This window comes from Phaenicophaeus curvirostris, chromosome 1 (genome assembly GCF_032191515.1).
Source record: "Phaenicophaeus curvirostris isolate KB17595 chromosome 1, BPBGC_Pcur_1.0, whole genome shotgun sequence".
Lineage (NCBI taxonomy): Eukaryota > Metazoa > Chordata > Aves > Cuculiformes > Cuculidae > Phaenicophaeus > Phaenicophaeus curvirostris.
Window position 1 is genome coordinate 29,518,057 of NC_091392.1, and position 10,304 is coordinate 29,528,360.

Genomic DNA, 10,304 nt, shown 5'->3' on the forward strand with positions numbered 1-10,304 from the left:
TGAAGGTAGGTAGGAGGCTGGGAGAGTATGCAGTCAGGACAGCCGACTTAAGTGACCAAAGGAATATTCCAAGCCATGTAATTTCATACTCAGCAACAAAGTAAATGGGGGTTTTTTTCCAAAGTAGTAGCCATCACTCAGAGACAGGCTGGGCATTGATCTGCTTGTGGGAGGTGAACAGTGATTGCCTTTGCATCACTTTTTTTTAATTTGTTTTCCCCTCTTTCCTTCACTTATTAAATTTTCTTTAACTCAGAAGTTTTTCTCAGACTTGCTCTTCATATTCTCACTTATCTTGCTGGAGCGACTGGAGGGAGAGTCTGAGCAAGCAGCTGTTGGGTGTTTAGTTGGTAGCTGGTGTTAATGCACCACAGACAGTCAAAACTAAAGTCAGTACAATGGCTTATATCCTCGTAGAGAATGTAGTACGTAATTTAGAACTGCCCTGATATTAGTAATTATTTCCAGCCTGATGACAAGCATACAAGCAGGAACATGCAACTGATTCCAAACATCTCTACAAAGACCTCCTACTCTTTCACAGGAATCTTTCATTCTTAACTAAATTTGCTATTTCTTTATTTCTACAATATTTTTCAGAATATAGACTGCACTGATAGTAAATACCTCTAAATCATCCCATTTTAATTTTCCAGTTACATCAGCAGTGTTTTTTACTATGATCCAAGTAAAGCCTTATTAATAAAATTGGATCAAAACCAGCAACATGATTAGAGATGCAGTGTTTGATTTTAACATGTCCAGTAAAAGTATAATTTTAACAAATATTCATTAATGTGTATTACTTCAGATTTTCATAACGGTTATTGACAGGACACATCAGATTATTAACTTCTTTCCATGTTTCAAATTTTTTGAAGTCGATGCTTTGTCAAAACTTACTTTTAGATTCAGGAATGTAACCTTTCCATTACCTTACTATCACCTCACTGAGTAGCTGATTCCTGATAACACTAAAGTTGCTTTATTGGATACAAGTGAGGTAATTCAGAGTATGCTTTAACTTATAAATAACCTGTAATATTTTGCTCTGTTCATCTAATGATTCCATTCAGTGTATGTAATCCTAGCACATCATTTTCAGGCTTAGGTCCCAATTGTACCTCCATCTCATCTGTACAGAATAAAATGCTTTGACGGTTTTTGTAATCCCAACAAGTGAGGTTAAGATCTAAATTTTACCATCCCAGTAATATATCTTCTTCAGCTCAGAATGTGTTATTTCATACTGTGCTCTATCCTTCGTCACAGGAAATGAAGTCTACATGATAGCCTTGTAATTCTTCTGCTGATGAGACAGGTCCACCACACTTCCCCATTTTATTTATGTCAACTCCTTAATCTTTATTTTCTCAGAGTAGAAAAACTATACTTTCAGTATTGTGTTCTCCATCTCATAATGCTGCATTCTGAAGTTTTCTTCAGTCTCAAAATTACAAGCCGTTTTCCCCAACTGTTGTTTAGTACAATCTTTCATAGCTCGGTTTCGTGAATTCCTGTATGCATTTCACGTTTAATTCCAGTACCACTAAAAAGGATCAATGGACATTTAATATTTTTCCCATATTTCTTCTCATTACTCTTTTGGTTTTCTGATTCCAAACTTGAATTTTGTACATTAACAGTCTCCACTCTTTGCTTCTACTCCAAAGACTTGGTAATCATGCCATCACTTCCTTACCTGCCAAATAGTAAATTTCAAAAGTAAATTTCAAGGAACTGAAAAAGAAAGTAAGAAAAATACATATATATTAGTAAGACTGACTAACATACTCATATTCCTTTACATCTAAAGAAAATACAACATGTGAACCTGAGAAAATGTGGAAGTGAAATTGAAGATTATACAAATCTCTCTGGCAGGAGAGTTCAAGGAAATAATTTCACAACCTTAAAAGCACTCCACAGTGGTAAGTGGTATGTACCCATAAGAGGGTAACAGATGTATCAGCCCTTAAAAGATCGGTGTACAGGGCTTGTCAGCCTATATGCAGCCATCACAACCTTGTATATGGCTCCTTAGTTTCAGGCATTCCTAAGAACGAGGGAGGGAGAAGGGGATAATGACAGCTTTAGAGGAATACAACAGGAAAGGGTATCAATACTCAAGAAGCTAGTCTGAAAGCCAAATACCAACACCCCAGACAGGTGAAGATATTCTACAGCCAGGCTATGAAACAGTATGACATGTTACTCCACAAGAAGTTCCAATGGAGTAAGAGCATGCGTGGGAAAAGAAACAAAATACCCACAGTATGGATGAGAGCATTGCAATCTGGTCCATGGGGTCTCAGAATATATTTGGAGTACATTGAGGACACCACCTGTTCACACTCCCCAGAACCTTAGCTAATAACTACAGTCATTATTAGTACAGTAAATTTGAATGAAAAGTGTTAGGAAACAAATCTCTCTTTGCTTGTGGGGTCGGTAGGGTGACGCAGTGATACTGGAATTCATTTTGGCAAAAGACACCAGGGTCGGGGCCTCAATACAACACAACCTGAAATCAAATGAAGTCATTGCTTTATCTGCAAAACCTATTAGATTAGCATCAATGTGAGATAAAATCTTAGCAGGATACAGTGTGTCTGCAGCTCATTGTAGAATTAGATCTGATTCTACTTTCCCTAAATACCACATGACCTTTCTGAATCACACTGGAAGAAACGTGTGTATCTATGTTTGTTGCAGCAATTATTTTGGTAAAAGATAAGAATGACACAATGAAAGCTTGTCTTCCATAACAATAAATAATAATACTGAGTACCCTGATCATACCAATTTTCAGTTATTCTATAAAAAGCTGTATTTACCTGATATTAGCTGAATTATCTTTAAACCTGACATAGTTCTTTAACTTCATCAAATCAGATAAGAATGTAGCAAAATGGAACCAAAACCTCTTCTTGCAAGAACTCTATTATAACCTCTACGAGCAAAGAACCAGAAGTGGTTCTGGAGACCACATCTGAGAATTTTTCACTTCAGTCCTAGAGGAGGTAAAAAATATGTTCACAGATGGAAATTCTGAGTATTCAGCTGAACTCATGAATATTTTAGGTCCAAGATAGTTCTATTTTAATGGTGAAATGTATGAAATAATAATAAAAAAAAATCACAATCTGGTTTAGAAATTCTAAAATTGGTGGCATCTTTAATAATTCAGAATCAAACTATATGTTTGCATCTGTGCTATTTTAATGACAGTGAGATGTAATTAATAATCATACAAAATATACAGAGAGATATCATACGACTGGATGCATCATGAGTATCTAAACCTGGAAGAATTATCAAAACATAGAAATGCATGGTTTTATGGTAGATGCACTGTTTAATAAAAGAAATCCACAGCCATTTATATATTCATAAAAATTGTGCCATATAGGCATCTTTTCCTGGTTCCATGACAAGAAAGTCCCCTAAAGCACTGCAAAACTAAATATTTTTGTACAACACTTCATAGTCAGAGCTGTACAGTATGTGAAAATATGCCTCAGGACAGTAACACACATCACCAAATTCCCCTCTGTGAAAGGAGGTTAGAATTGTACTTTCTGGTGTACAGATAAAACAGAATGAATCCTCTTCTATTCAGAATGGAAGCCCTGTGCTGTTTACATTTCTTAAAAGTACATTCAAGATTTTGAGGTTGTTTTGTAAATGATCACCAAATGTCAGCATCAGTAATCTCACATGAAAAGAGCTCTGTTTAGATCTGACAAAGAAAAAGGAAAACTTGATGGACGTGATCTTTGTTGAGCAGTAAGCAAAGAAATACAGATCTTTGTTGTTCTGTCCCTACAGTTAGCTACAAAAACAAGTCTGAAGAAGCTATGCTAACTCCAGAAGTACCATGCATATTAATCACACTGAATCAATAAGGATCTAGTTCTGCTTTCTTCTAAGTAAAGGGTAAAGCTCCCACAGATTTCAGTAACAGTGAAGTGTAGGTTTTCTAAATACAATGAAGTAAAAGGCCTTTTAAAGTGAATGAGAGATTTACTGTATGAATTCTTATATTATAAATAAACTTTGTTTACAAACTGTATGCAAAAATGAGCTTATAGACATGTCAACAGGAGAAAACAAATCTTATATTTGTTGCAAAATACATGAACAAATCACATCTCTGAAAATAAAGTGATGTTGTGGATGAGACTGTTTTCTGATTTTTTTACCAAAGGATTATCTCTTGTGCTCTGAAATTCCTGTTCTTTAATTATTTATGGGTCTGAAATCACCTTGAGGCCTGTAAGCTGTTCTTTGCCTAGTTTCAGGAAAAACACCGTAGGCAAGAAGATGAGTTTAAATAAAGAGTGAATTAAATGTTTCATTTGACTGAGCGGTCTCTCTTTTGAAAAGAATTTCAAAAGAATACAGATGGTAAATAATGGTTTATTCTAACTCATGAATGCATTCTCTGCTTTCTACAGGCAGATAGATGTTCAGCCGTCTGCAGGAATAAGGGCTCCATTGTATGTAAATTACATGGGAAGACAAGCACCATAACTTTGAACATCGCTGTTTCCTTCTTCTTCCCTCAAATTTATATTTCTGAGCATAACATGATATGGTGTGGAATATCCCTTTGGTTAATTGGCATCAGCTCTTCCAACTGTGTCTCATTCCAGTTTCTTGTGAAGCCCCAACCTACTTGCTAACAGGCAAAAAAAACCGTCTTGATGCTGTGTAAGCACTGCTCAGCAGTAACTAGAACACTTCTCTATTATCATCAACACTGTTTCCACCACAAATCCAAAACATAGTCCTATAATAACTACTATGAAGAAAATTAAGTCTATCCCAGCCAAAACCAGCACACTCAGGTGTGCATACAGATGATATTTTCAGAGTGTTCACATGTCTTCTGGCCCCACTTCAAATGATTTATAATGGCAGAAAATAATATGCATAGACAGGACAGGAGTAAAAACATTTTCCAGAAGATTTCCTGATTTTAATGATCTGGGAAGCAGGACTACAAGGCATACCATGCAGTGCATCTACCCTATAGATTAGACATATTATAAGAGCAAGTAATTTAACACTCTTCCTAATAAATAATTTCACCAACTCAAAAGTGTCCATAGAGAGATTGGCTTCCTATATTCAGCTAAAGACCAAATGTTAGTTGGCCAGTGTACCCCTTAATCTCTTAAATACCACTAAATACCACTGGCCTTCTTAGGAAACCAAGAGTTTCATCCATATATTTCAAAATTTTCAGATAAAAATTAAACAGTCCTTTTTATTAGCTAGAAGTTGGGCAGCTTGGCTGAGATATGTGAGATTATTAATATACAAATACTTATGGTGAATAGCAAAGTAATTGTTAAAATTGTTCTTGTGAGTCTCAGAGAGACTTGTTAAATTTTAGGCTTTTGCTGCTAACCTGTAAATTAAAAACATTCCCCCTAGGGATGTCAACACACTAAAAAGGACTAAGCTTATGGACTGTTAATGCAGATTTTTTAAAGAAGATGAAAGAAGGGAACATAAGAATGATCAGAAGGTTCAGAGAAAATGTTAGTCTATGCATAGACTCTTACTATGATAGTAGATAAAAACAGATAACAGAGACAATTGCAAGAATATGGCAAGCAGTAGTGATAGTTTCCCAATGTGGGCTCTAGCAATTAAAGTTCAGAATTTCTAACCTATGACTGGTATTTTTTACCATTTTGTTTTTTGCTGACAGGGAATTCTTCAATGAATTTGTTCAACTGCTTTCACAATCCACATAAAAATTTTAGCGTCCTGTTGTGTAGCAAGTCAAAGACTTTCACAGCTATATTTTTTACAAACCTGTCCTGAATCAGCTTAATTTCATATAGATTCTGTGTGGTTTATGAAGAGACAGTTAAAAATCTCTTCACATCCCCTAGGTTTCTACAATTTTTTCTCATATTTGCTTTGTAACTACTTTTTCCATGCTAAATGCTGCAACCCCCTTAGCCACCTTTCACTATGAAGTCAGTCTGCCTGTGTGACGACCCTTGCCATCCTTGTCTGGGGAAGCACTAATGCAAACAGTACCCAAAATGCAGACACATTTTTCTTACAGTGGTAGAATGCCATGTTGTGGGTTGTTTTCTGTTCCCTGTTTCTGATACAGTTTACTCTGCTGGCCCCTGCTCTGCACTGTGTGTTTCAATTGAAATACTCTAGTTCATTTTGTTAATTGGAAGTATTTAATCTATGATCTAGTACTGTATTTATACATTTAAGAGGTTTTTCACATTTAGTGTATTCATTTACGTTAAATCCTATGTGTGTTTCCATTCCTTAGTTACTCATTTTCATAAGTTCCTTATAAAACTCAAAAATGGGGTTTGAGATTTGTTGCCCTAATAACTTAGCAGCACCACCAAAATGACAACTGTTCTCTCAGTTCATTTTCAAGGATATTTATAAACTCCTTCCTTCCTTCTTTTATCTTTGTTATTTATTTAATATATAAATCAAGCACCAAATTTCATATTAAGCCAATATTGGGTTTAGTATTAACTGTGGATTTGACAATTTTGCATCATCTCCAAGTTTAGGAAGTGGAGGCTTCTGCAGTTTCCTTGTTTGCAAATCTGCCACATCAGCTTCTTAGTAAATTATTAGTAACTTCTGAATTCATTGAGTGTCTTTATCCCAATTAAACACAGATTAAAGTCTTCAAAGTAAGGTTCTTTATATGCTTGTCCAAAAACAACCACCAGAAATTCATATTCTTAAAAAAGTCACTCAGAAAGTGTCACATCCAAATTGTACTCATCATTTTGAGGAATAAAATGGTAAGATAATGTATTGCCCTTGTTCTGATGCATGTGGCTAGTTTTCCAAAATCAACTTTAATGGGAAGGAGAGGAAGAGTGGAAGAAATGTGGTGTTCCAATAAACCATTCCCATCCATTAAATCAATTGGTCTTTTAGTAAGTCCATGAAAAGTCAAAATAGAAGAAGAGAAAAAAAATCTTTTAATCTTAGCACCTATAGTGTTGTGCCTGAAAAGTACCCTAGTAATCAGAATAAATGTGTGTACTGAATGCAGTCGACTCATGAGTAATGAGTAATTAGCAATTAGCACTAAGCTATACTACATTAACGACCATTCAGGCATAATACTTCTCCTAGTCCAATTTTACTGGGATATTTCTTTCATATTAAATTGTTCTCTTCCTATAAAATAAAAAAAAAAAAAGAAACTATGATACCCTCATTCATCATTCCTTCTCTCGGTTGGACTCAATGATCCGGTGGGTCTCTTCCAACCTGGTTATTCTGTGATTCTGTGATTCTGTGATTCTCATTACACCACACTCAGTGTCCTCTTACTTTGGAAATGTGAAAAAAGCCACAAAACAGTGAGATAACTCCTTATGCTAAAATCAGTTGTGAGTAACATGATTGTTTTTTATTTTCATCTCTCAAATTTGTTGCTAATCTGTTTAGACTGTTGTGGCTCCTTTTTTGAGTTGTCTATGCCTGAAGCTTCCCAGGTCCTAAAACAGCAATAAAGTCTCCTGGTTTTGTCTGACTGTGGACAGATTGCAAATGCCATGATGCCTTTCATTTGAATATCAAAGACTAAACATAAAATATACACTTGTAATCATTATTTTATAGTGATGGTGTCATCTGAGACATTCCTTGACAGCTATCAGCGGATACTCTGACACAGACAGTCAAAAGAATTCACAAGCTGACAAGTACTATCTTTCTTTAACCTTACCGCTGATGAATAGCCAGACTGCTCATTAGATGATCTTTAAGACTAGAAAAACCTATCTTAACATGCTATGGAATCTGCCCATCAAACAGATGTGGTCTTTGCACTAATGCCAATGTGTCCCTTCTGCTAGCTAATACCTGCTGATATGCCTGTTCTTGGAACAAGAAACTCTCTGCCCTAGATCCACTAGGAACATTTATATGGGTAAATATAAAGCATTCAGACACAAGGGTGGTCTGCACTGAGCTGTGAATACAGATTTTTATTTCACTCTCCTTAAATGGGTATCTATATACTATTTATATCCATGTGCTGCATTTATCCATACAGATATATCACAGGGAGAGTAGAAAAATTGCACATGCTAAACTGCAAATGGAGGCGGGGATTAAACACTTAGAAGATGCTGAGAAAGCAAAGACTAAAAAAGTGTGAGAATGAAGGCTGACATTTTCAAATATGTCTGAGTAATCCAAAAGCCTAAGGCTTATTTTAAAGAGTGGGTAAACAGGATTCGGAAACTTTCAGGACTGTTTTTACTATCACTCCACTGGACTGTAGGAAAAGGAGAAATTAATAATCCCAAGTAGTCTGAAAATTTGTAAAAAAAGAAGAATTATTGTGCTACTTCACGATGTCATTTTTTTGTTCATTTAGCACTCAAAACTAGAAAATTCACTTAAATTGATTATTCTACCTATATCCAATAAAAACTGCTAGAAAACAAGGAAGCTAGTTTTTTTCTTAATGTAGGTTTCACACTTTATACATTTTCCTAATGTAGGTTTTGATTTGTCTAGTGTGGTTTTACTAGGCAACTCCACTCTTAACTCCCTCTTTTCAGTCTTAACTGAATTTGGATTTTACCTAGTGAAGATGAAGAGGGTGTAGCATAAGTTGAAAAAATTACTTTTTATTAAAAAACAAATAAAATTAAAAAACCTATTCCATCAGTTGCACTGAAAACCTCACCATTGTCCTTGCTGAAAGCTACTTGGAAATGAATAGGTGATGCCCTTTTCATTGCAACAGTCAGCTCAACAGTTCAGAGGGAAGGAGTCATGAATATCGACACCCAAGCAGGCATCTAAGTCAGAATTGAATGGAGTGTCCTCCCACAGGGCCAGCTTCTCTCCTCAGAATGTAGAGGAAGCCAGGAAATGTGCTACATGTTTAAATAATTCATTCAAGTTGGATGAGATCAATACCTGTCAGTCTGTGGCAACTGGATCAGTGCAGAGAAAACATAACCCTGACAAACTTCCTTTCCTAGTTTCCTTCACAGGATTAGCCTAGACCAGTTTAGCAGCTTTGTACTTAGAGTAAGAAATCTTCCTGATTTTCTGAAACTGAAAATTAAAGCTAAACATCTACTTGAACTACCCTTAATGTCACAGGCATTGAAAATACCAGGAAATATAGTGTTATTTCTCTCTCTCTGTGGTACCTGAAAGGAAAACATTTTGAGGTATAATTCACAATATATTCAAAATTTTATATTTTTCTGGAACTATGCTGACACATATCATGTTTCCTTATCACCTAAGAATACAGATGACATATTATAAACATAAATGTGACTTCACACTTTTTCTCAGTTAAGTCAGTGTAAGCATATGCAAAACTTTCCTATGGATTAAAAAAATGTCGGCTTTGAAATTAAAGGTTAATGGCTTGGTATCTATTCCATTTTCCTACAATTATTCTTTCTAAACAAAACTATCTGGAAATATTAACATATGACTTATTCAGGTAAAGAAAGTTCATTCTTTATTCCTATACTTTTTGATCTAATCCCATACTTTCTTTACCCAACAAGGCACACTAACATGAAGAACACAATCAGTGACACAAATCTGTGATTTATGCTGGAAAGTAATAATAACACTTAATCCATTATATTTATGCCAGATTCTAGTGACTCATTGCAGAATTACTGAAAACCACTGAAGTAGTTACATACCATATAGTAGTGTATGGCTAGGACCTCTGTGCTAACTCAGGACTTTTCCATCAATAGTGTTTATTGTCTCTTTTGACCCTTACACTACTATTGACAAAATTATTTATCTCTGGGGGAATTTGAATCCTCCACAAATTCTTAAATTTTTACACCTTTTGTAAATTTTCTTACATTTTAGAGTTCTGTATTTTGCAAAGAGAGGTTGGAATAATGGTATTAATACAACAATAAAGTGATATCACAATTTTCAAGATATATTATCATGTACAAAATTAGATATTTTTTGATAGTTACTGATGGCAGAAGGAAAAATTTCCACATTACATGAGACCAAACCATTGGAGCAGTGCTACTAACATCCCATGCTAATCACATACATAAACCTGAGGCAGATTCACAAAGTGCTGTTTCTGCCACAAACTGCTTCAAAGGAGCCTAGAAAGTTTTCATAATTTTCCAAAGACTGCTTTCCAAACTGACAGATTTTTATGTCAAAAAGACACCTTATAATCACTTAACTCAATGTCAAATAAAACATGTAGCTTTTCTCACAAAAATGTCTGAAGAACTTGTGGGTGATGCGTTTTTGCT